The 27,294-nt window shown below is 36.7% G+C and overlaps 1 protein-coding gene and 1 long non-coding RNA gene across 5 annotated transcripts in view; one reads left to right on the forward strand and one right to left on the reverse strand.

Annotated features, from left to right (window-relative positions):
- The window catches only part of DLC1 (DLC1 Rho GTPase activating protein), a 456,370-nt gene that overhangs the window by 388,268 nt on the left and 40,808 nt on the right, over positions 1–27,294 (reverse strand). The window lies entirely within an intron of this gene.
- LOC143669935 (uncharacterized) lies at positions 8,328–13,199 on the forward strand. The gene is made up of 3 exons (XR_013169132.1): positions 8,328–8,377; positions 9,566–9,674; positions 12,800–13,199. It is a non-coding gene; the product is annotated as an uncharacterized LOC143669935 (long non-coding RNA).

Raw genomic sequence — 27,294 nt, forward strand, 5'->3', positions numbered from 1 at the left:
CATTTTCTCTCTCTCTCTCTCTTTTTTTTTGACATGGGCAGGCACCGGGAATCGAACCCGGGTTCTAGCATGGCAGGCAAGCATTCTTGCCTGCTGAGCCACCATGGCCCACCCGCCATTTTCTCTTTATTGCTTCTGCCCTTTTGTCTCTCACTCTCCTTCCCTTCTGGAATTCCAATGATATGAATTTTGATTATTTAGTCTATATCCATGTTATTCACACTCCTTTTATTTTATATTTTCCATTGTCCTACCTCTGTGCATACGTCTGGCTACTACTGATTTTCCAACTCACTAAGAGTTTCTTCGCTGGTTAAATCTTTTGTGGAACCTAGTTATTGAAATCTTAATTCTGGTCATTGTAGATGTACATCTAGAATTTCCATTTGATTATCTGGCGAATTTTGCAGCTATCTCTGTGGAAATTCTCCATTTCGTTCTTATTCTCTTGAAACTGTCAATCACAGCTTTTTTGAAGTCGACAGCCGATGGATCTAATATTTAGATGTTCTGTGTCTATTATCTGCTTTTCATTGTTCTTGTGCGGTAGTTAGATTCAGGTGTCAACTTGGCCAGGTGAAGGCAACTAGTTCTATTGCTGTGGACCTGAGCCAATGGCATGTGAACCTCATCTGTTGCTGATTACATCTGCAGTTGGCTAGGAGGTGTGCCTGCTGCAATGAATGAGGTTTGATTTAATTGGCTGGTGCTTAAATGAGAGAGCTCAACCTTGTGCAGGCCAAGCAGCTCAGCATACCTCATCTCACCACTTGCAGTTCAGCACAGGCCTTTGGAGATGCAGAAAGAAATCACCCTGGGGAAAGTTGCTGGAACCCAGAGACCTGGAGAGAAGGCCAGCAGAGATCACCCTGTGCCTTCCCATGTAAGAAAGAACCTCCATTGAAAGTTAGCTGCCTTTCCTCTGAAGAACTAACAAAATAAATCCCCCTTTTGGAAAGCCAATCCATCTCTGGTGTGCTGCATTCCGGCAGCTGGCAAACTAGAACACTGTGCCTTGGTATGCTCACATACTTTTGATCACTGCCAGGCATTTTTAATGAAATATTGTAGAAACTGGCTGATATTTTTTTTTAACTTCAAAAATGGTTTAGCCTATTCCCTGGTAAGTGCTACAGAGGGAGACAATCACATTAAATTCAGTTAGGGACCAGTTGGCATTTGGCTGAGCTGAAGTCTTTGAAGTTTCCTCCTCTCTGCCGCACTCCCCATGCCAGTGTGGTTCCATCCCTCCAGGGGTGCCAACTGAGAGCGCGAGTGGTTCATTAGATTCTTCTCTGGTTGGACCTGAACTGCAATGGATCTGTCTCTTCAGCACCATGTGCCTGCAAAAATTCTACCTGGCTTCTCATCCTCTGGTCCTGTGCAGCCTTAGAATTCGTTAATGCCTTAAATACCAAAACTCTGATGTTATGTCCTGTGCCTCCTTCTTTATGGGCTCATGTTCCCTCTTGTCACGGCTGATGTGGCAACTCTAAACTCTAATGTTTGTCTCTCCCAAACTATAAGATTACAGAAAGTTGTGCTGGCTTCTTGCCTCTTAGCAATGACCTTCCTGTATTCTGTGCCTTTTATCCCTTGACAAATTCCCTGAAAAGATCAGGAAATATTCTGAGAAGAAAGGCACGTCCCAAATGGTGGGCCTCTTGTCTTTGGGTCCCTTCTTTCTGCTATCCTGCGCTCAATATCCTGTCTGCCTCAGTAGCTCTCCAATGCCTTCAAAGATAAGTTTTTGTTTTGCTATGCTTTGTTTTGGGCGTTTATTTTCCAGTGAGTCTATATTATTAGTGGAACATTAGGGAGTTGAAATCTCTATTTGCGTTAAAATTGGTAGATTCTTATGGACACCATGAAAATGTGAGAAATTCAATTCTCTGTAGTTCTGTAAAAAGCTGAACTGAGCCTTCTGACTATTCAATTATATAGAAGTATTATTGGCATTTAAAAAGAACATATGCTGCCTGCCACAATCGGTAAAAGGAGGATTTAAAAAACAAAAAATATGATATATCTTTGGGGAAAAATTAACAGAAAAATTCATAATCTAAGGAGAACAAAGTCAAAGTGCAAAAAAAAAGTGGAAATACAACTAGAGAAGAAGATAATTTGCTTGAAAAAGTTTAAGACAATAATCATGTACTTGGAGATTTTTCAATACCTTTATTTTGGATGGGCTTCTAAAGGAATTCAGGTGAATAAATATCAGTAAAGGTAGAAAGAAAATTTAAAAAGCAGAAACTACGTATTAAATTAAATGGACGTCAAGGCCTGTTTCCAAGATCATGGAGTGATAAGACACATGGTAGAGTTAAAGGAGCAAGGGACGCTGACAAATGAACATTGGAGAACGTTTTACTTGTCTTAAATGTGACAGAAAGCAAACTTGTCAGAAAAATCCATTTAAGGCTATTTGTGTAGGTAACTATGAAATTTGTAGATATGAAAATTCCTCATAATAAATAAAATCATTCACTCCACAGATGCCTTAAAAGCAAAAAAGATAGAATATTTGTGTATAAATTCACGTATTCTCCAAATTCCATGTTTAAGGGAGGGAAGGGAGGAAAGAGAGGAAAGAAAGAGGAAGGAAAGAAGCAGGGAGGAGAAAAGAGGAGAGAGGAAGAGAATGAAAGAAAGAGAGAGAATTTCAATGAAAAATTTTTTTGTTTTAGTATCTCACTTTTAATGCACACTCTTGGTGTCCTTCCATTTCTGTCCAAAAGGCAGTTGGCCACAGATTGCTGTATTCATCACTTCTTTAACCAGAAACAGAGAACAGAATTGTTTTTGAGGAAAGGGGGGAGGTTAAATGGGTGATCTGAAGAAAGAAGCAGGAAGTTCCAAGCAATAACAAACATAAGCCTGTATTTCAGAGACAAAAGCACAGAGATATAGAGTAGATCTCTGTAGAGCTCAATCAATAGCTGCGAAGCCCCTAGCATCTGACTTTCTACCCCAAATCCAGATTTATAACCGTGGGCACAAGGTGAGGCCACACCAATTATTAGACCTGTTACTTCTACCAACCCCAAAGAGCAGAACACCTGGTTAATTTTGCAAAAGTACAGTAATGAAGAGGGAAGAATTCACATCTATGACCTGCCAATGTCTGCAGACTTAACTAGACTTTATTGTAGGAAAGCCTCGTTTTTTGGGTAGGATTGCCTTACCTTGAGGTACAACAGTTATAAAAGAAAGGAAAGCAAAGCTAAAGTGAACCAGACAGCCCTCTTTTGTTTCCAGTTTAGGAGTTTAAAAAGCAGAGGAATCTGCATATTCAGTCCTTGGAAAAATTCTTCAATCAGCCAAACTGAAGTATACAAATGGGCTCCTCCGAGATATAGAGAAATACACTTTTCAGACATTTGTGCCATTTTTAATCATCACTTAGAAAAACACTCAGAGAATCTCAAGCAATGTATTAGGGGATGTTTAAAGTTATCTGTTAATATGTTACGGCTGAAATAGCCATCAGACTATTGATAAAATTCCTTATATACATTGTCACTATCTGAAGAGCTGTGGGAAAAGATTTAGTAACTTAACAATTATAAATCAGAAAAACTAAATGAAAGCCAAAAAAAAAAAAAGTCTGTTTTGTTTTCTAAAAAGGAAATAAGTAAATAGAGCCCTAATGGCAAATTTAGTTCCTCAAGGATCCCTTTAATTGGTGAAAGAATGGTAATTCCCTCTGGAAAGAGTAGAAAACGACATGCACAATTGTTCCATAATTGAGAACAAAGAAGCATGAAAACTGACGGAAGAAAATATTTGCTCTCTGTGTTAATGGTGTTTCTATCTTGTTGCCATGGTATTAGAGAACAACCCTTCGGGATATAAAATATATGCTATAATGTATTTCACTAACAAAATTTACTCAAATAATATACTCCTTTTGAACATCTAAATCAGTCTGCTTTTTTCTTTCTCTGCCATTTTAAATTTTGAGAAAGGCTAAAAAATAAAAAAAAAGCAACTTCTTGCTTTCTTCTCCTGATTTCCACAAAGCCCTCCCAGTGGGAAAAATCGACATTATGAGGCAAGGGCTTGGACGTGTTATTTAGTTGTGACTAAGTACAAAATCATCATACACAGAGGCAGAGACCTTTGGCTCTGTGGCTATTAAAACAAAAGAAAAAAAAATCTGGGACTCAATTCTTGTGGTTTCAAAGCAATCCTCTAACCTTTATTGTGTTCAGGACTCATTTGCACTAACCGACATGGCTCTCTACTGATTAATAAGTTGCCCAAATGTTGATTTTTGGAATCAGAATGGAGGCCATTTTCCACAGAAATAAAAGGGTCGCCTGAAGTCTACTCATCTCCAATAGTAGGTTTAAAATATGGTTTTTTGTTGTCAAATATTTTTAATGTATTTGTATTAAATCCTAGTGTTATGATTCTTATATATTTAATGTTATAATCAATATAAATATAATACTAATTATATAGTATATGATTCTTATTTATGTATTTTTATTGAGTACTTGACACTTACTCTTTATGTGACTTTGAACCTTGTCTATTTGGCATAAATTGGATTTACTTCAGCTGAGTGCATGGGTCATGGAAAATCAGCTTGACATACACTTTCAAATATTTTATCATTTTTGACCAGGTTTACTGAACTAGTAAGTGGTGGAAATGGGATTCTTTTGTTCAGTAAACCGAGCTCCAGAGTCCACTCATAACTACTTCTCAATATTATTCATAAAAGAAAAAAAAATGACTCACTAGCTTATAGAACTTAAATTGTTCTAGGAAAAATTCTGTTTCCCAAGATTCTTTTTTTTTTCTTTCAATTTTGGTCTATGCAGAAAATAAACTAAGATTAAGGATACAAGAACATATATGAAAATTTGTCTAATATTTGCTCCCCATTCTGGTGTAGAAGGTGTTGTGTTGTGCTGTGTCATGTGTTTGTTTTGTTATTTTTATGTTTTGTTTTGTTTTTTTCAGTTGAACTAGCTAACTTGATTTCCCTGACATTCTGAGAATATTTTGTAAATGAATCTCAAACATTAAAATACCCTCCTTGTAGATCTAACGATTTGAGGAGACATATATGCAAATTCTCTCTATCACATCCTGAAGGATTCTAGAATGGTGTGTGTATGTGAGCAGCTGTGTGTATGGGTGTATGCATATACAGAAAATAATTGAGCCTTCCAACTTTGTCCAGAGAACAGAAACATTTCTGAAAGTCAAGACCCAGGATATTAGGCAACAGGGAGAACCAAAGGCCAATAAATTTAACTCTGAAGGGTGCAATTAGTTTAAAAAAAGGAAGCAAAACTCATCTTGGAAATGCTTCAGTTGGAAATGTTGTCAATTGGTGTCCATCTCTGAGTCTGGCTCTCGCCCAGGTGACTCACTCCCTTTGCTCAGTCCATAGTATGTCACTCCACTTACACTTCCACTCACATGGAGAAAAGGGTGGTAATGAATCATGAAACCCTGGAACAGAAGTATGTTCTCAAGCATTGTTCATGGCATGTCTTAGGCTGAAAGACTGGTTTCTCTCCAGCATCTCCTAAAGTTTCTTTTAAGGGTGGTGTTTACATTATCCTTCTTAAAAGTAATGTCCTCAAGAAAAAAAGGTTGTTTGTGATGATAAATGTACAGCTATAAGATGATATTGTGAACCATTGATCGTACACTTTGAATGATTTCATGTATGTGAATATACAATACATAGCAATGAAAAAAATTTCAAAAGTAATGCCCTCTTTTCTTCATAGTGCACAGCATTTAGTTTTTACTTTTAACTTCAGATTCATTATATCTTGTTTTAGAACACTTTTGGTACAGAAGATGTTTCTAATATTCTTCTACAAATGTACAAGAAGTAGATTTGACAACAAGGAAATGCCACTCTATGTTTTGATAATTTCCTGGGAGCCATCAGAGGTTTCGAAGTGTCTGTCCTTCCTTCCTATGGGTTTTAGCCATTTTATTTTGAGACCAGGATGAGCTCAAGCAATGAAGTTGGAGGCCAGTTTGTATTTCCTGGGTTACTGAGGGAGCTAACTTAAAGATCATCTTGTACCTTACAAGCCATAATCATTCCAGAGGGTTAAACTTACGAAGCAATTACGAAAAATCATCCCAGTATTGTGAAATGACCTAGGATCAGAGATCCCTGGCTTGATAGAGTCTGTTTTTTGTTTTTGTTTTTGGTAGAAAGATAAGTATACTATTGGATTTCAATAAATGACGGTCTTTGGGGATGTAGAGATTGGCACATAACTCAACCCTCGTGGAACTGATGTAATGGAAGAAATAGGGTTTACCTGTGCCTTTGCAAGAGGAAGAACAAGGAAAGACAATTTTGGAAATCCTGGAGGAGTATTTCCAGGGTTAAATGAAGGGCAGTTGTCTCTTTTAAAGAGGAAGAGATTGGGTGGGAATTTTTTTTGGCATGGTCAGTTTCTGGTAATGGAACCCGGGTCTCCAGCATGGCAGATGAGAATTCTGCCACTGAGCCACAATTGCACCACCTGGGTGTTTGTTTTAATTCCCCAAAAGCACAATTTTTAAACTTCTATGTATTTATTTATTTATTTTGCATGAGCAGGCACCAGGAATTGAACCTGGGTCTCTGGCTATCTATTATTTTTAAAGTATTGTCTATGTCAAGGCAAACATAGGGCAGGATAGGAGTCTGACCCCAGAGAATTGAACTCTGTATTGCCCTTTTGCATGTTAGTAGCAGGTTGTGGTATTGAAGAAAAACCCAAATCTGGATGAAGAACACAATGGCATAGTTATCCAATTGAGGAAATATTTTTAACTCGTGGTAACTTTAACTTTGTAATATCAGATTGCAATTTTTCTACAATTCTGTATTGTTGTAGGAGCTTCAACAATTACATGTGCCACTGGAATTGGCAATTTTTAATCCCTGAGCCTTATAGCAATTCATAATTCTTTAGATTCATTTTCCTATGAACTTTGGAAAACACGTTTTTATAGACTCAAAAAGAAAATCTACACTAAACACACAATTAAAACTAGTGGTAAGGACACTTAGAGGGTTTAATTTGAAAAGAAAAGTAGAAGCTGGGAACAGAAAATATATTTTTACCTTAAATTGTAACTTCATTTCCTGAATATTTTTCCTTTGTCTAGAATGTGACAATAATATGTTGAGGATTTCGTATTTTCAGGTGGGAAATTATTCATAAATAAGTCTTGCAAAGTTAGGGTACATAACAATTTTTTTCTGAATAAAGCTATCACAACAAACATAAAGGATATATTGGGGTCAAACTTTCTTAAGATAACTATGAGATAAAGGAAAATTGAGGTTAAATATATTTTGCCTGGTTTCGACCAGATTAAATCCATGTATTGGGTATTTCCTAACCCATTTAACAGTGATTAATATTAATTCTGACTTGCTGTCACTGCTCCTAGCATCCACTTTTATTTGAGAGATAGCCTTTAAAACTCTTATATTAAAGATGCAATAAGATTACAGTACCATTTGAAGTTTTGTTAGTCAATTTAATATTAAAATGCATTTTTCTTAACAAGATATATATTTCCTTATAAATATATAGTATAAAATTAAAGACTAATTCATTAAAAAAACTGGACTAGATCATGGTTCTATCTATACCTGTTCATAACCTGATAGATCTTAATAGCTATATCTGTTCTGGAAATTAAATATTATACAATGAGATTAAAAAGGTCTCTCAACTCACATTGTCCTATCCCTGGCTAGAGGAGAAACTACAGCAGTCCCTATTTGATGTCGAAATATCCAGGCATCCTCATGCCCAAATCAATGCAAGGAAAAGTTTTTAACTTTCCAAACACTTGCTGATTCATTAGGTACAAATTAATACCATATAATCATGAAAATAAAATAAAGTGGCTAATTAAACTAATTGCTCTATTCTCAAACTTTAGCATTTCTGTACACGACATCATCGCAAACTGTTTTAGAATTAAAACATGTTTTCCCTGGCCCCTAACGTAGAGCAAATAAAGTAACCAAAACCTGAGAAATGCTGATTTTTCTATACATCTGATCAATCCAATTATGGCTATCTCTCCTGACAAAAGCTTTGGTCTCAGGATTAGACTATGTACACAGTGACACGCGCTTAATGGTGCTGAGATTGATGGGTTTCCTTGCTGGGATAGTCTAACATCAAGATGCTTCCAATAGTTGCTTTTGTGAATTTGTCTCTATAGCTTTGCTGGCTGCAGCTTCCAAGTGAAAGTAGCCATTATGTGAGTAATAGTAAAGAAATGACAATAGTAGCTTACAGTTTTTTGCTCTTTATATCTTTCAGAAGGAGAGCAGAGGCATCACTTTACTTGTTTTTTGCCATAACCGCATAAGGTAATTTCTTCCTTATTTTACAGAAGAAATCAGAAATAGATGAATGACTGGCCCAAAGTCACGTTGAGTCTCTTCAAAATTTTCACCAAGATCAAAAGATGAATTTTTTTAAAGATGAAATCTTTTAAAATATATATTTTTTTCATCAAAATAAAGAGGGATGCAATGCAGTAATTCATATGCATGGAGAGGACAAGAAATTATTCATTTTATCACAAAAGATGAGTAAAGCTGAGTCATTTATGGCTATTCTTGTTTTTGGTTATTATGTAACAAAAATTGAGAAATTCCTAAGATGTTTACTAATAGGGCAGATAGACCAGGCATTTTAATTTTTTTTCAGGTAAAAATGTCTACCAAGCATGAACTGAGCAGCTACCTCATTTGTCTGGCCTAAGGAAGCAATATCTCCTTAAATATCACATGACTATTCTCAGAAGGATTTATAGAAATGCCATTAGCTTGACTACGTTTTTGTTTTTACTCAACTTACTATTATTTGAAAGTCAAAAGTATTTACTTACCATGGTAAAAATGTTATTATTTTATGTTAAATTCAACCACAGGCTGCCTTCTGTATTTGCCAACATATGTGTTGGCATGCAACAAAAAAATTTTATGCTAACTTTTGGGCAAAAATATATTTTCTGAATTTGTGAAATATATCTGCTTTATTTTTTCTTTCACGACCACACATGTGACAAGTAAAATGAGGACATATTGTGAAACCTTTCTCAGAAGGTTAAAGTGTATTTTATGTGCCAAGGTTCAACATCACCCTCATTTAAATGGTAAAATTAAAATACTTTAATTGTCTCTGTACTAGTATTCTTTGAATACGGCATTTTAAAAAGTGTAGTGAAAAGGACAGAATTATTTTCTGGACTACGTGCAGTTTGGCTTGTTCACGTAGTTACAAAAAAACACAAATATTTGTCCAACAAAACGCTGAGAATCACGTCTCCTGGGAAACTTATACGAGGTCACAGTTTCGTGAGCTTAAAAAAAATAAAGATCTGGTGAAGCAAACTAGCATGTAACATGAGAAAGTAAAGAATTGTTTGGGGAAAAAAAATCCAGTTCTGGTAGTTGAAACGTCTATTAAGAAAAAGAATAAGTTACTGTCTTACTAAAATACTTTACCTCATACGTAAAACACATTCACTAAGTACATTATTATCTTAACAGATAATTTCTACCACGTCTTGGGAAGGCAAAGAGTAGTGGTCAAATTCCAGCAAGAAAGGAGGAGTTATTTGGAACAACTTTGTCTGATGGGTCCGTAATAAAGAAAGAGGTAGAAAAAAATTTCTTAATATTTTGAAAATGTATAATATGTGTGACAGTGTGGTTTGGGGTATAGAGATGGAAACATTTATGGAGAATGGACAAGCTTGGCTAAGTCTTCTGTGAACTCCAGCATCTTGTTATTTGAGTCCCCACTGGCAAGAGGGTAGGCTCTCACCAAATATCTGTTGAATGACTGAATAAGTGAATCGTAAAAACTCTAGGTTAGGCAGAAGTGAAAGAATTCATCTGAAATCACGGTCTGTGGACACTTCCCACCAAGTAGGTTGAGGATCAGAATGACTCTTTTGTTTATAAAAGCAAATACTATAAACAGTTATAATGGATATCTCTTTTAGTCTCCAGTATCTTAGTGCAGCTAAAAGTAAAAACCTAAAATTGTGGAATTGTAACCCATGTCAAACTCTGAAATATGTTCTACCACTAATTGTGGTGCTGTGCTTTGAAATGTATTGCTTTTTTTTTTTGGTATATTTGTAGTTTTTCACACACTCAAAACAAGAAAGAAAAAAAGTCAATTGTGATGATAAAAAAAAATTTCAGCCTTTTATATCCTGGAGCAGCTAGAAGGAAAAATGTAAAAAAAAAAAGCAAATATTGCAAACCAAGAACCCTTCACGAGCACAAGAAATATTTGCCTGAAGTGTACCATATGCCTCACTTGCCGGTTAACGTGTGTATCTCAGATCACATCACCCTTCTCAAAATCCTCTAGAAGCTTCCATCTCACACAGGATAAGAGCTAGAGTGATTCAGGCACCCTCAAAGGCTGCAGGATGCCCTGTGGTCCCTCACCTCCAACCTTACATATAGACTTCATATTGCAACCCAGGCTAAATGAAATGTGAGATGTGCTTGACATCTAGTTTCCAGAATTTTTGTGTTTTTTACAATTACAGATGGTTCCCCTGGGTTGCATTCCCTAGCGTTTCTGATCACATGGCTCTTTTCCCTTGCAATCCTTTTGCTCTCCTGTTCAGCATCAAGCAGGGCTTGTGGGCTAATGGATGCCACACGTGAATACATTCTGCTTTGCCTACATCGCCCTCGGAAGCAGGAATGACATGCCTGCCACATTTCCTTCATACAGGACTTGACAGGTAGTTGAGGTCTCAAGTGAATATTGTCTTAGTGGATCCTCAAGTTTGAAAGCTATGGCCAGTTCCTAATACAGATTCTGCCAACCAAGAGTGAGCTCCTGGGTGCTTTTACAGACTGCTCCAGCTGTAAATTGAACCGCAGAAAATCAGTTCAAGACATCAAAATGCAATCTGCAGTGTTATCGATGCATTCGAATGGTAGCACAATTAGTTTATTTTGTAATTGCCCTAATTGAAAACATTGCCCAGTTTTAGACTTCATTTGGTTTATGTAATCTGTATTAAACTGCAAAATTGGGTTTAAAATCTTTGTTCTTGATGCATTTCTATTGCTGTGCATGACTCTTTGGTTGCACTCAGCATTTTTTTATGTCTTTCTTTCTTAGAGTGGGAACTATGTCCCAATGACACTAGTTGATACGTGTTTACTAAATGAACAAAAGAAGAAAACATTATTTTAAAGGCCATCATTTTCTATGGCTATTTTTTGAATCATCTAAAATATGCTCCTATAGGGCGGGCCCCGGTGGCTTAGTACGGAGAGTTCTCCCTTGCCATATGCCAGAGATCCGGGTTCAACTCCTGTCCTTGCAAAAAAAAAAAAAAAAAAGAGAGAGAAAAAGCTCTTGTCAAAAATATTACTGTATATACTATATCAAAAATATTACTATATATACTATATTTTATAGTATGTAATTATTTTATATATTATAAAATCTGCTCCTAACATACTATTTTATTATAATAATTAACTGAAAGGCTCTTGGAAGCTAAATCAGGTCAGATGAAGTTAAAAGTAAGATACGAATGTAAACTAAAGTAGAAAATTTTTTATAAATATGTTGGTCATGGGAAGAAACAGAAAAAAACTCGTATAATGTTTATTTTCAAGAAAACAAAGAAAGTTCACCATTAATATAGCTAGATGATTTGATATTATAGGATATGCTAAGGATACCAAGGAGATTAAAACACAAGCAGTCTTCTAGCAAAAGCCAATGTGTAAACAAATCACGCTAAGTGAACTGATGAAAGTAAAAACAAAGTTCGCCCAAACCCTTGTTGGGAGTTTTCACTTTGTGCTGGGAGGTAGGAGCAAGAAATGGCACAGCAGCCAGCGTTAGGCTGATGCCAAAACAACTGGTTTGGACAGGCCATGTGGTCACACTCCAGCCCCAGCCCTGCCCTCTCCAGTGAAGCAATCACACTTGTTGCTTGTATAGAAGGTGAAAAACGTGAATTAAAAAAAAAACTTTCCTTTTTGATTATCCTTTATGGGGCAGTGTATGCCCCATAAAAGAAGAATTATCTATCACTAATCTTCTCCAAAATACTCTATTAAAGTAGGGAATAGGTTCAAGGAGAACTAACAGCAACCATAAGGCTGGACAGTAAAGCAAGATTTGAAAAATTGCTGGAGTGCCCAAGAGTGATCAAGAAACCCTGATGCTTTTAGGTGCAAGGAGCTGACATCATCAGTATAGAAAAATCCTCTGAATGTTGGGAAGAGTCTACAGCAAAACTGTTTCAAAAGAAAGCAGAATGATTCCAGGGGCTATAGAACAAAATGTTTGTCATATATGCGAATACAACAATCAAATATTACCAGAGTTAAGTATTTTAGTTCTAGCCAAAATGTTGAGCCTTCTTTAAGTATGGAATGTCAATGGAGAAATCTGGGCAAGATCCATTATTTTGGAGTAAGAAAGAAGTTTAACCATCATCTAGGCTCACTCCTTTACTTTATAAAGAATATGAAGCCCAGAGAGATAAAATGATTTGTGCAGGGTAAAACTGGGTAAGAATTAAAACAAAGAACTCCTAGCTGTCAGCTCATTGCTATTCCTACTAATGTGACTTCTGGAAGTTTTGCTTTTTTTGAAGCCCTGATAAGATATAGACAAGAAAATGTTCTAACTGTGGATGAGCCCATTAAAAATTCCTTTGCTATTTAAAATGCTAAGTTGGCATTTGAGAAAACTCCAAAAGATTGCTTTGTTCTCTATTTCCACAGAGAACACACTGTACAATATATGAAGACCGTTGTCTGAAATTAAGCCACTATTATTATTTTGAAATCACGGATGTCGCTAGCACTTCCTATGTCAGCAGCTGAGGGTACTTCAAACTAACTTTTGAAATATGGGCTAAATGTAGAATTGCAATTTCTGTATTTCCACCACTATTCTACCTCTGCCATGTGCAATGAACACTAAAATCCAAGCTCATAGTTTTTCTTCATTTGAGACAAAAGGTATGTTTATAATTTTGGGTAAAAAAATCCCTCAAAGTTTGCTTACTATTAATTTTGTAACTAATTTGTATAATTTTATAATGTCCTGTTTGTGCCATAGCAAATTATAAAGAAACGTCTCATGATATAATAACATAGTTTATTCTTTTGTAGAATAAAATCCAACTAACTTGGTGATCAGCCAAAAATGTAAGCCTTTAATCCACTTCCATTATTACAGATCAAGCAATTTCTTGCATCTCGTTCATGAATGATAATTCTTCCCTAATAGAATAATATTTAAAAATAAACCAACAAACCAGACTTTTTCTAAATGCATCCCTTTGAATAAATGTTCTTTAAAAGATGGTTCTCTTGAATGTTCCTTTTTTTCCTGTTATTCCTCTGGAGAATTTCTAAGATCTGTGAAGCTCTGTTTTTCCGATTTCTTTCCTTCTCTCCCCCTCTTTCATTCTCTCTTTCTCTGAGGCAGGAAGTTCGAGGGTGTCGACTTCATCTGGATTTTTCCCAATCTCAGAAGGTGGTCTTTGTAAAAAGATTTCAAGTCTGCAAATTTCTTCCTGATTTTATTTTTCAGACAATTGCGTCAATAAAAAAGCTTTAAGTGTTTGCTTTCTTCCCCTCCTAGCTCTAAAAGAATCAAGAATCTTCTTGTTCATTGAAACTGTACTGTATTTTCCTGAAAGGGGTGGGGGTTGGAGTTGAGAGTTGAGAGTCACAAGCTCTTTGGACCACAGAATCCCTAACTCACCCACATCAGTGTGTTCTTTCCTGATATCATGGACCTAACTCTCCAGCCCTGCACACTTTATGAAGGATGGCTGTTATGATTTCCCTTTCCCTTCTGGTCTTAACAGTGACCGCTTTGACTTTTATAAAAAAGGAAACGTTATGGAAAAACTGCTTCCTGTTAATAAGCATAATAAAATGGCAAGGATACAAATGTCATATAGCACGCTCCATAAAAAGAGTTTTATGCAGAACTCTTTTTATAAGTTGTTGTGTAGGAGGATGGCAGGGGGAACAGCCCCCTATTTACCCAATATTGCTTTGTGTATATTATGCATGGATGATGTTCAGCTTCATCTCTACTCATTGCTGAATCTTAGCCATTGTTCAATTAAATAGAAATTACTTTCTGTCACCCATTCTGAACATTCCCCAGGTGATTCTCTCATTGCTGTAGTAGTAGCATCTAGGGCATGTGTTGCATGCTCCATGGAGACTTGCTGAATGGCCTCGACAAATGAATCCCAACAGGCAATGAGTTTGCCTTACCCTGATGTGTGCTGTGTGTCTTGCTCAAAGGTTTCTTAAACACATGCTGCCTTGTACTCATGCTCCTCAAAAAGGGTCAGTCCAATGTCTTGCAGCATTAGAGGCTGTGCTTCTCCTCTTGGTAGCAACTTTTAATCTCCCATAGGTCCTTGCAAAATATCTTCTTTGTTCAAGCAAATGTTGGTTGTCCAACTACAAGATTTCCATAATAGTTTTCCTCAAGCTCACTGCAAGTGTTCTATACCTTCTAATCATGAAAGAACAGATAATTTAGACCTGAGTATTTGCTGGAGCTGTGAAGGCATCTAGTGAATGGTCTCTACCAGGGAGGATCTCCTAGGGTAGCGGCAGGATAAATAAACATTTTTAAGCTCTAGGTAATGACTGCCACCCTAAAGGTATGAGAGTGCAGGGTTCTGAGAAGGGATAAGAGAAGGGATGGAGACAGACTTGGGGAAGATGATGGTGTCGGCCAAAATTGTAGCACACAAACAGAGACTTTCCTTCCATGTTCTCCTGAAAGCCCGTTGCTGTTATTCATAGGGTAAAAGAGATGATTGCATCTGCAGGGTTTACATGTGATACTAAGGCCAGACATCCTTGGACAGATTCCTTTCTTGTATGGAATGAAGGCTGCTTATGTTTCACAGTATGAGGGGGAAACAGGGTCCAATGGATATAAAAATAGGCACAGAAATACTACGATAATGAAGAAAAGTAGCCATGCCAGTGAACTAGGATACCACAGCGATGTGTGTTGGAAGGTGTGCTGGTTTGAAAGGAAGTGTGCCCCCTAAGAAAAGCCATGTTTTAATATAAATCCCATTTCTTAAAGGTAGAATTCAATACTGTATGAATTCAATACTGTATGTTTGAAACCATAATGAGATCATCTCCCTGGTTGATGTGATTTAGTCAAGAATGGTTGTTAAACTGGATTAGGAGATGACATGTCTCCACCCATTTGAGTGGGTATTGATTGGTTTACTGGAGTCCTATAAAAGAGGAAACATTTTGGAGAAATAGATCCAGAGAGATTCAGAGAGAGCAGAACGATGAAGCCATGAGATGCAGAGAGTCTACGAGCCAGCAACCTTTAGAGATGAAAAAGGAAAATGCCTCCCGGGGAGCTTCATGAAATAGGAAGCCAGGAGAGAAAGCTAGCAGATGATACTGTATTCACCATGTGCCCTTCCAGCCGAGAGAGAAGCCCTGACTGTGTTCGCCATGTGCCATCTCACTTGAAAGAGAAACCCTGAACTTCATCGGCCTTCTTGAACCAAGGTATCTTTCCCTGGATGCCTTTGATTGGACATTTCTATAGACTTGTTTTAATTGGGACATTTTCTCGGACTTAGAACTGTAAACTAGCAACTCATTAAATTCCCCTTTTTAAAAGCCATTCCGTTTCTGGTATATTGCATTCCAGCACCTAGCAAACTAGAACAGAAGGATTTCACCAACTCTTTAGGTGTAAATTCAGCACATCAGTCTACACGGGGCTTCTCAACAGTAATTTCCCTCACCCTACATATCTTCTGTCTCTCCATGCCCTTCCCCTTAAATCCCTTCCCTGTCCTGGGCATGCCTATGCATCTAGTTGGAAGAAGAAGTGTATGCTGTCAATTTCTACCGGACGAAAATTTGTGGGTTTTATCCTCCACAGTTTTTATTTTTTAAAAATAGTTTTTCACTTTTTTTGAAGGTAAAAATATAACTTGATATTGGTTTCAAACTATGTGTGCTCCTTTAGAAGGGACATTTCGCCCAATTCTGCCCATCCCCCTTATGAAATACCCTTCAGTTCCCTTTCTCTAAAGGTCAACGAACTGGCTCAATGACTTGCCCAAGATCACAAAGCTAGTCGGTGGCAGAGCTGGTACAAGCTTCATCTTTTCTCTCTGAAGCCATTGCACTGTGACCCCACGATATACACTGTGCTCAAGGATGCTGACCGAGTCACACTGTTTGATGCTTTTGCACATATAGCAACAACAATATTTGAGGGGCATTTTTCTCCTTATTGGAAACTACTGGCTCATCTTACCTTATTAGTAGGGGAGAGGAAGCACAGCTGGAGGATCTCATTTTTGCATACTGTTCCATGTGTACACTGCAAGGTGGAATGCCCCATGGTAGGCTCAGGAGATGCACAATGAGAATCTCACTATTTCAGAGATAATAATCTTACCTCTTTCAGAAGGGCCCAAACCTACCGCTGTGAGGTCAATGGGGATACATAAGCCTCATAGTTCAGCAAGTACATTTTCACCCTAGCCTGTGCAGATTCTGCCCAGATTTATTCAAGATAATGTTACCAATTCTTCACCTGCCATTTCATCCTGTAGCCCATGATAACGTATACCACATGTGGCCAAGAAGATCTGAAAAACCCTAAACCCACCTGGGAACTTTACGTTCCTAATGTAATGGCAATCTATCCTCAACAGGAGGAATAAAATGTCTTTGCCACTTATGTTCTTGGTAACTTGTACTTGGTGCAGATGGATCTGTTCTTTACATCTAAATCGAACTCCCCTTTGAAAGCAGGAAAAATTCAACAGAGTTATAATCCAAGTAACATTGCAAGGCATTTAAGCTCGCTCTCTACCAACAGTCTTTAGAGAAGAGCATTGAACACATGTTTTATTAGCTGTGATAGCTGCTTCTGGAGCTCCCATAACCCTATGGTTTTATTGTTGATCACTATGATGAATAGGTATCATTAGTACAAGGGAATAAAAATAAATCAGAAGCAAGCAAACTTCCTCTTTGTCAGACAACATATATCTGGTGATTTTGAACTGGAGATTTTGAATTGAAAAATCTCGAGGCTATCCAAGGCAGCTTTCCGTACAGTCTTAGAAAAACAAGCAAAGGTGTTCAGGAGGTGCTTTTAACTGGTTGCCAGCATTCAAGGAACTTCACAAAAGACTGTTATTTAGCATGGAAATATGGGATGATTGCATATGTATCAGGTTTGTCATTCTTGTGGGAATATGGGTCCTGGAACTTGGGCCTTAATTATGGCAGAAAGTTCTAGGTTCTATTAGCTACAAAGGAAAACAACTGCTGGGGATGATTTTTACTTCTCTGCTATAAGAGACATATCACGGAAGGAGAATGCTTTAAAAATATGACCTGTCGGGCCATGGATTAGTTTCAAAGAGTCCATCCAAAGAACAGAAGAGAGTAATGTGATACGTATTCAGCTTAAGTGAACATTCACTGTTGTGCTTTTCACATTCCTTAGTTATTGGTGTTGGTTTATGAAAAAGCTTTAATTTTGTCTGACTTTTGAAGAGGGCCTGTTGAAAATTGTGAATTTATTACAGATTTCACATGAAGCAGCTACAAGTACTTTTTGTGCTTGATTGTCTTCAAATTGGGGTTGCTCGTTTCTGCTTATGAGGAAGCAGCATTGTTCTAATAGCTCTCTTCGGAGTTTCTATTTTTGGCTTATTATTCTCTGATGAGGAAACAGGAACCTGACATTTTGCTGGATTCCCAGGACCTATGTCTTTAAAGACTGGGAATATCAACCTTCCCTAGAGAGCAAAGAGGACCATCCGGGACAGAGAGGAAGTTCTATTTATGGGGGACATGAAAGGGTCTGGAAGAGCTAGAAGGAGAAAATGGCAGCTAACCTCCCTACTTTTTTTTTTCTTTGCAGTCCAAAGGATAAGCGAAAGAAATAACCTACAATAAAAGGAAGAGAAAAAAGATGAAATTTGGACACAATGAAAAGTTTTTCCTAAGAGTCAAGAGCCACTCAAGTTCTTGGCTAAAAGTGAAGACCAATCTCGGGGCACACTGAGAAGGATGGTCAAGAGCTTGGGGCAATTTGGAGAGTTGGTGTTTGAGTTCTTGGAGCACCAAAGTGAAGTTCATAAAGCCCTAAGGGCTTTAGGCAGAAGGACATTTATCTTCTCAACTAGGAGGGTTAGATGTGATGTGAACAAGACCAAGTGCACAGAGTCAGATGAAATCTAAGCTTGTGCAAAGGGGCATAAAAGCAGCAGACATTCTCTTTTCTTCCTCAACTTAATGTATTCCTGTGCCATATTTACCAAGCGTAACTTAGAATTCTTAAGCAAAATCTTTGCCTTTGAGCATTTTACAGTCGAATTGGAGGAACTTCCATAAACAAAGATTTAAAACACGATGATAAAACTCCCTCTAAAGCTTTAAGGTTAAAACCTATTCACATTTATTAACATATTTAAAGGGCTCTCTTTATTGTACTTGAGTACTTAATTGATAACATGGAACATATGTTCCATATATGAAAGTTAGAAAGCTTAATACAAGGATCTTTTGTGACACCACCGTTCCACCCAATAAACGGAAGCTTGCTTATGGCACACAACTATCTATACACTCCTCTTCTATCCCATCCCCACCTCCCTCCAAGGTGTGACACTCTCCTAAAGGTTTTTGTTTTTGCTTTTTATTCCTTTGCTTCTTTAAAAGTAGAGGGTTTAAATCATATCTATGTATGTCTAAATGAGATATTATTTAGGTCCGTTTTCAAGCTCTGTAATAATGATATTCTGTTCTATGCAGCCTCGCAAAACTTGCCTCCTCTACTCTCCACAACATTATTTTATAAAAATCTAGTATTGTACATTAAGGGACTTACTTTATTTTATATTAGTATATATTCCATTTTGTCGATAGACTGCAATGTCTTTATCTAATCTCCCATCAATAGACATTTGGATTATTTCTAGTTTTCTGCAATGAACATTGATTCAAAGAATGTTCTTATGCATGTTTCCTGGAGAACAAATTCAAGAGTGTTTCTCAAGTATATGTCTAGGGGTGAGGTTCCTGATTTTTGGAATATATGAATATTTAACTTGAAGATACAATGCCAAACTGTTTTATAAAATTCTTATACCAGTTATACTGACTTTAATTAGTGTCAACCTAGAGCTTGTAAAATGGCATATTATTGTGAATTTAACTTGCATTTATTGGCCATTGTTATGGAAAGGTCATTCATAACTTTTCATGTCTTTTCCTTTTTTGGGGGGGGGGGGGGGTGCACGGTCCGGGAATGGAACCTGAGTCTCTTGTATGTAAGGCGAGAATTTTACCACTGAACCATCTGTGCACGCTTCATGTCTGCTTTCTTATCTTTTCTTAAACAAAATTATTTCTACATTCTTGGATGCTAATACATTGTTTCTGAGTTGCAAATGTCTTTTTCCATTTTGTGGGGTTTTTTTTTTTAATGCTTTCTTTATAAAATCTTTCTATGAACAGAAATTCTAAATTTTAACATATGTTTATTCAAACATGTCCATCTTTTATTTTATGATTACACAATTAGCATCCTTTCCATCTTGTTTAAGAACTCCTTATTTAACTGCCCCAAGTTGAAATTTATCTTTTCAGATTTTCATCTAAATAGTCCAAACATTTCTTTTCATATTTAAATCATTACTCCATCTTGAATTGTATGCATGTGTGTGAGAAAGAGAGATAGAGATAGAGAGATGAGATTGACCTAATTTTACCTTTGTAACCAATTCCAGGCATCAGCCCTCTTCTTCATTTATCTTAAGGACGCCTCTGTCATATATAAAAATTCTATCTCTGTGGATTTTTCTGGACTCTCTCTTCTATTTCACTAGTCAATCTGTCTGTTCCTTCACAAATACTACACTGTAGTAATTATAGGATGTTCTAGTTTGCTAGCTGCCAGAATGCAATATACCAGAATCAGGATGGCTTTTAAAAAAGGGGAATTTAATAAGCTGCTAGTTTATAGCTCTAAGGCTGAGAAAATGTCTAATTAAAACAAGTCCATAGAAATGTCCAATCCAAGGTATCCAGAGAGATACCTTGGTTCAAGAAGGCCAGTGAGGTTCAGGGTTTTTCTCTCATCTGGAAGGGCACATGGCGAACACGGCATCATCTGGTAGCTGCTTCTCCTGGCTTCCTGTTTCATGAAGCTCTCCAGAAGGCATTTTTCTTCTTCATCTCCAAAGGTCGCTGGCTGGTGGACTCTGCTTCTTGTGGCTAAATTGTTCTGCTCTGCTCTCTCTGAATCTCCGGCTTTCTCCAAAATGTTTCCTTTTTTATAGAATTCCACTGAAATAATCAAGACCCACCGAAATGGGTGGAGACACACCTCCAGCTAATCCAGTGTAACAACCACTCTTGATTAAATCACATCTCCAGGAGATGATCTGATTATTTCAAACATACAATACTGAAGAGGGATTAGAAGAAACGGTTGCCTTTACACAATGGGATTAAGATTAAATCACGGCTTTTCTAGGGTACATACATCCTTTCAAACCAGCACAGGATATTTTTAAAAAGTTTCGACATTTGGGTGGCTTTGTCCTTTCATCTTTTACCCCTTCAAAAATTCTCTTTGCTCTTCATGTACATTTTAGAACAGGCTTGTCAAATTTCTTGAAAACCACTGTAAGAATTGTGATTTTAAGTGCCACTGACTCTATGGAGCAATTTTGGAAGAATTGAAAATTTTACAATACTAAGTCTTTTTCATCTGTAAGCATGACATAAGCCTCCATTTTAGAGCTTCTTTAATATTTTCCAAAGAACTTTTATAAGGTCTTGTATAAAAGGAGGTGCTACAGGCAACAGGGAAACACCTGGAAATTTATTTCTTTCTAACTTCAAGTTTCTGTTGTTTTTGTAAATTATAACTTTAAAAATATGCATTTTCTACATTTTTGTGGGTTTGTTAACCGTTTTATTACCTCTAATAATTTGTCTGAATATTTTATTGTTTTTTTCTGAGTAGACAGTCATATAATCTGCAAAAAAAATCTGATTTAAACGAACCCAGGTCTCCAGCATGGCATTTCTAATACTTTTTGCACCTTCTCCCTTTCTTTCTTGACTAATCTTGATAGAAGTTTGTATATTTATTTTTAGGCTTTTCAAAAAGTCAACTTTTACTTTTGTTAGTCTCCAAATGTGTCCACTTTGTATTTCTTTGATGCATCCCAGAAATTTAGAAGAGCACTGTATTTTTATTATCATTCAGTTATTTTAAAAGTTCAATTCTGAATTTTTCTTTAACTCTTGAACTACTAGTGTGAATGTTTTAATTTTCAAATATATGGAGACTTTTACTAAGTTCTAATAAATTGTCTGACTTAATTGTATTGTGGTTTGCATATCCAATCTCTGTGATAATTTTCTTGAAATTTGTCAAGACATATTTTATGGCCTACAATATCAATTTTGAAAATGCTCCAGGAGTAATTGAGAAGCATATATATGCTTTAATTGCTGTGTGCAGAGTGTTACAAATGCATCAGAGCACGCTTGATTATTGTATTGCTTAAACCATCTGTTTCTTCATTAAAAGTTTATGCTTTCTCATTAAGAGATCTGATACTCTCCCACCAAAATGGGAGATTTTTCACACTTTTATCCAGTTACATTAATGTTTTATTTATTGTGTACCTGTTTAGAATTATTGTATTTGTCTCAGGTGGTGATCATTATGTGGTGATCCAATTTAAACAATTTTTCGTCTTAAGTATATTCTTTCATTTGTCTATATTTATTATCTTTATTCATCCTTTTACTTTCAACTTTCCCAAGTTCTTGTATTTTATGTATGTGTTTGTAAACAGCATTTGGCTGAATGCATTTTCTTTTCCCAAATAAATTCTTCCTTTAGTTGATGATTGAAATACACTTACATTTTTGGTGATTACTGATATATTTGGATTTGATTATACTATTTAAATTTTTTAAAATTTTATTTATCCCATTTAAGAAATATTTTTTCTCTTTGTTGTGGTATTGATTGACTCTTTTATTTGTTTGAGTTTTTGTGTTCTATTTTCCTCTCTGGCATTTATACACCCTACTTCTATTCCAGTAGTGATTATTGTTGAAATTTTTCCATGTATATTTTCCATGGCAGATTTATATTAATAAAAAAAAAAGTTAAAAAAAAAAGTCTTAATTCAACTCCCACTTCCCTAAAAGGTACAAATACCTTAGAATTTTTAAACTCTGATCATCCCCTTTCTGACTTGACCTCAATTTTATCATCTGCCTTTTCTGCATGTTTTGTAGTATGTGATTGGGTCTTGTTGCTTGATCTTAATAGAGAGAACTCTGTGGGTCTAAAATGGGGATTGTGAAGGCCTTTTGACCAGAGAGGTTTTCCTTCTGACAGTACTTAGAGGACACCACCAAACTTAGGGGCTTGGCTGAGCTTGGGAATTCCAGGCTTCCTTTCTCCCTCCTGAGGCGGCTCAAAACTCTGTTTTCCCATTGCATGCTGCTACTGGCATCAGCCTTCAGGATTTTTCTGCTTGCCCACTCCTAACTTCCTAACAGGGTTCCAGGTCTTCCTTTTGTGCCCAGCTCATGCTGCTGTCATGTTTGGGAAGGGAGTTCCTCGGTGATCTCCCCGAAGGACTGCAAGATCAAAAGACATCTGAACAAGTCTGTCCTTTCCAGGGTTTGGCTGTTCCTGAACCAAGAAGTCCCCTCAGGGCACCTCATCAGGCAAAACGCTGTAAGGAAAACCTTCCTTTCAGTCCAACGACAACACTGTGAAGTAGGAACTATTATACTACATAGACATTTTTTTTTCAATTTTTAAAATTAATCTTTAAATTAAAAAAAAAGACACCAAACACAAATATTCTTAACATATGATCTTTCCATTCTACATATATAATCAGAAATTCACAATATCATCACATAGTTGCGTACTCATCATCATGATCACTTCTTAGAACATTTGCATCAATTCAGAAAAAGGAAATAAAAAGACAACAGAAAAAAATTCGTGCATACCATACCCCTTACCCTTCCCTTTCTTTTTTTTTAATTTATTTTTTATTTATGCTACATAACCACAAACAAACACGTTCTTATCATATGATCATTCCGTTTTTGTTATATAATCAATAACTCACGCTATCATCACATAGTTGTATATTCATCATCATGATCATTCTTAAAACATTTGCATCAATTCAGAAAAAGCAATAAAAGAAAATAGAAAAAAATTCATACATACCATACCCCTTACCTCTCCCCTTTACTGATCACCAGCATTTCAATCTACTAAATTTATTTTAACATTTCCTACGTAGACATTTACTTGGGTAAGAAGCAACGTCTAGTTGAGTAAGAGGGTTGGGCTTGAGTTTTCTACTTTGGTTCCATAATCATTTTGCTTCAGAACAAATCTAAAAATGCAAAATAATACACAAAGCCAAAACACACTAATGCTGAGGGAAAGCAGAATAAGGATGTGATTAGAGATTTTATTTATGTAGATGCAATCACTGCTTTTGAAGAATATGGTGGAATTCATAGCTGCTTGTGTACTATTTCTGCCCTTATTTTTCTAGTACTGCCTAGTCCTGTAAATTCATCAGTTGCCATGAGTCCTTATTGAGAGCTTTGTTACCATTTATTTGCCTCCTTTGACAGGTATTGTGGCATGCATTGGATGCATTGGCCATACTTATTTCTCATGGTTACTCCAACTCTATAGAGATTATTAAGGCTGACAGATTAACATTCACACTGTCACAAGCTAACAGGCGGTGAGATCCATAACTCAAACCAAATTCAGTCTATTCCCAGAGTCCGCTGCCTTACACTCTCTGCTCTACAAACCGTGCTTGTATAGGAGCATTGTCTTCTAGAAGAAGCGAGAATTAGAACAGTGATTTTATTCTCAGTGGCAACATTAATCTTGAGATTTTCCAATATACAGGTCAAAGAGGGAACACCCCTCTCTTTTGGATCCTGTAAATAAAGAATAGTCCTGGACTTTCTGAAGTCTTCTGTATTTTATATAAAACCTTAAAAGCTGTTTAGGCTTTTATAAAATGTAAACAGCTGCTACTGCTTTATAAAATGTAACTTTATATAAAATATAAACAGATGCTACTGTTTTGCTTCATTTTTTAAATCCTATATATACCATTAGGATAGGGTTTTTATGTTAATTCTTGGTTCTGAACCAAAGCCAGACTAATGGGCTTTGGAGCTCTGACTCATGGGGCTGAGTTTTAGTCCTGCCCTCACTCGCTTTGTGATCTGCAGTATGTTACTTATTGATCAGGGCCTCAGCGCTTTCATCTATCAATTTGAACCTAATTTATTTAGCTGTTGGTAAATGAGATAAGGCTATAAAGAGCCTGGGCCTGGTGCTGGCAACTAGTTAGTAGGAGACATTGGTATTTGTGAAGGCAAATTGCAAAGAGATTATGTAATTTTCCATACCCTTTTACCGAAGTCCAGGTTTGAATGTTAAGATTAACTTAAAAAATTTGCAATAAAAAATGACTGCTGCCATTTAAAAAAAAATGTGATCTACATAATTTGACATGACCTTGGTCTTCTACTAGTTGTTAAAATTCCATGTTGAAGAAAATGCTATTGCTTTGCTAAAAGTCTATATAGATATTCAAATGGCCCAAAGTTGTGTTTTCCTGAAGGGAAAGTATGAATATCAAAGAGAATTAAACGTATAAGCAACACAAGTTTCCGCTCTGCAGATAATGGTAAAATAGTTTAGCATTGTGGGAAAACATCCTGGCAGGGCAGCTTATTTTGTATAAAGTGGGGCAACTGGATTCCCCTCTATTTTTCTGGAGTTTACATAAAGCACTGCCCAACAATAAATCCATTTGTGCTCAGCCTCCCATTCGACCACATTTTTTTCCCTCAGTGAACAAATTTATTTCCTCTTGAGGAAGAGTTTAATAAAACATTTGAATTACATAATCCTCTGATACAGGGGGAGAAGAGGAAAGCACATTTGTCTTATCTAACTGCCTAAGTTAAACACAATTAAAAAAAAAAGTAATCCACTGCCCAAGGAGCCCTTATTTTTATTTTTTTAATTTTTAACGTTTGTAGCCTAAGGTACGGGCTAACCATTCTAACGATGATTTAAAATAAAAAACTGCCTTTCAGCAAAGTCGCAGAGTGCTCCGCAGCTGATCCTCCCGCCTCGCTCTACTCCTACCCTGAAGCCACGCCCACCTCGCTGGGGTGACGTCATTCCGGCTCCTCCCCCAGGCCGGATCTCAGGGTCGAGGTTCAGCCCAGGCGCCCTCCCGCTCTGGGGACCACAAAAATCCCAAAAGTTTCTTAGCTAGCACCCTTTAAAAAGTTGAGGCCTGTGGAAAGCCTACGCACGGAAAGTCTGTTTCTATTTCAGTTGTGTATCAGTTAAGATGGAAAATTTTTAAAGTCCACACAGATGGTAAATAAATTTCTGCTACATGAGGCAGTTCCTGGAATCAAGCAATTTTCTCAAATAACAAGTGCCAATTTATTTTTTCAGCGGGACTTATTTTTAACTTTCCCAGGGAACGGTTGAGAGACTGGGAGCAGTGTCCTCTCTGCCACCTTTGGAATCTAAGTCTGCTTCTAGGAGAAGAAACCAGCGCTGTTCTCACCGCAGACTTAGATTTCTGTACACACTTCCATACATTGAGTGAAGGGGGCGGTTGTTCATTTTCTTGGGGGAGGAGAATGCGTGGGGGAGTGAGAAAATGGAAAGTCTGAAGAAAAGATGTATGGTTTCACCCAATGTTTAGATTTCTATAATTTGCTCCAAAAGTTATGAAATTGACTCATATTCTTGCTTAGGAATTTATTAACTCTCTTGGACGAATGAAAATAATGCATGAGAATCCATTACACCCTGTTAGACTCGCCCTGTGTCCCCAGAAGCCTTCAATGTGCGTCTCTTAGGAGATGCTTTGTTGGGTAATGTTTCATTGGGGAGGATCATTCCTGGGATGCATTTGGCAGAGAGTACTGATGTCTTAAACAAAACTATGCCATTTGCCAAATGAGGGAGGTTCGAACATCTAGTAGCCGGGGCTCTCTAGTCGTATGAAACTCAAAAATGAACAATCCAATAATTGAATTACTTCTGCTGATAGTTTAGATGAAGTATCAAAGTGGAGCGCTAAATACATAGCCCTTTAAAAATGTATTAACTTTTTTTTTGGTAAAACATTTCAATCAGTACTACAGAGAATATCAAGTAACAAATTAGTATTTATTGAGTGCCTGAATAGTAGACACTGGAAATAAGGAAAGAATAAAAAAATCTGTCTTTGTCTTAAAGAGGTTATGCATGAAGATAAATATGACGGCTGTTCTCTTACGCCTAGGGACCAGACTGTGTGTGATGAGGGGCAGGGATAATATGCCCACGTGACCTGTCAAAAGAGATACCCAATGCCCAGGTGGGTTACCAGGGAACCACCCACGCTGAAACAGGGAGACAGATTTTTGGAAGAAAATTTTTGAAATTCTTTTCTTAGTGGCACTGTTATAACCTTTCAGTTGCGGGGACAGCTTTTCTTATGTGGCCCGTAGTAATTCTGGAGAGTAAACACTGACAAATACAAAAAAAAATGTTCGTTACATTGAGTTTAACACACTTTACTAACCTACAAGTATGTAGGGATCAAAAGAAAGAAGAGCTGAGAGGACAGAAAGATTTCCTCTTTTAACATCTTCCCTTGAACAGTGTGGGGACAAGATGAGGAGGTGACAGACTTGGTCTCAGAGATATATTGGCAAAGCTGGGTTGAGAATGACGTTTTACGTGAGCCAACTGTTAGCTCCGTTATCACTAAAGAAGCAATCGCCCATAGTATTTATGTGAAAACTTGTCAGCATGGTTTATTAAGAATGAAAGACTTGTGAGATTTATTCCCCAAACTTTTTTTTTTTCCTTTTAAATTTTGGTCACGAAGTGTCCCATAATTTTATTCCAAATCAACGTGTAGGTATTAAGAATGAATACGAATATATTTCAATAAAAATCTAATTAAAATGGAAAATTTTTATAGACTAAGACAAAATTAACAGTTTCAGTTTAAAAAGTAATAATCTTCTAAATATTGACAGCTGATCTTTCTTCTTTGCCTTGAACTTGAATACTAGGGTGAAATTTGTTTAAACAGTCTTTT

This window comes from Tamandua tetradactyla, chromosome 26 (assembly GCF_023851605.1).
Source record: "Tamandua tetradactyla isolate mTamTet1 chromosome 26, mTamTet1.pri, whole genome shotgun sequence".
NCBI classification, from domain to species: Eukaryota; Metazoa; Chordata; class Mammalia; order Pilosa; family Myrmecophagidae; genus Tamandua; species Tamandua tetradactyla.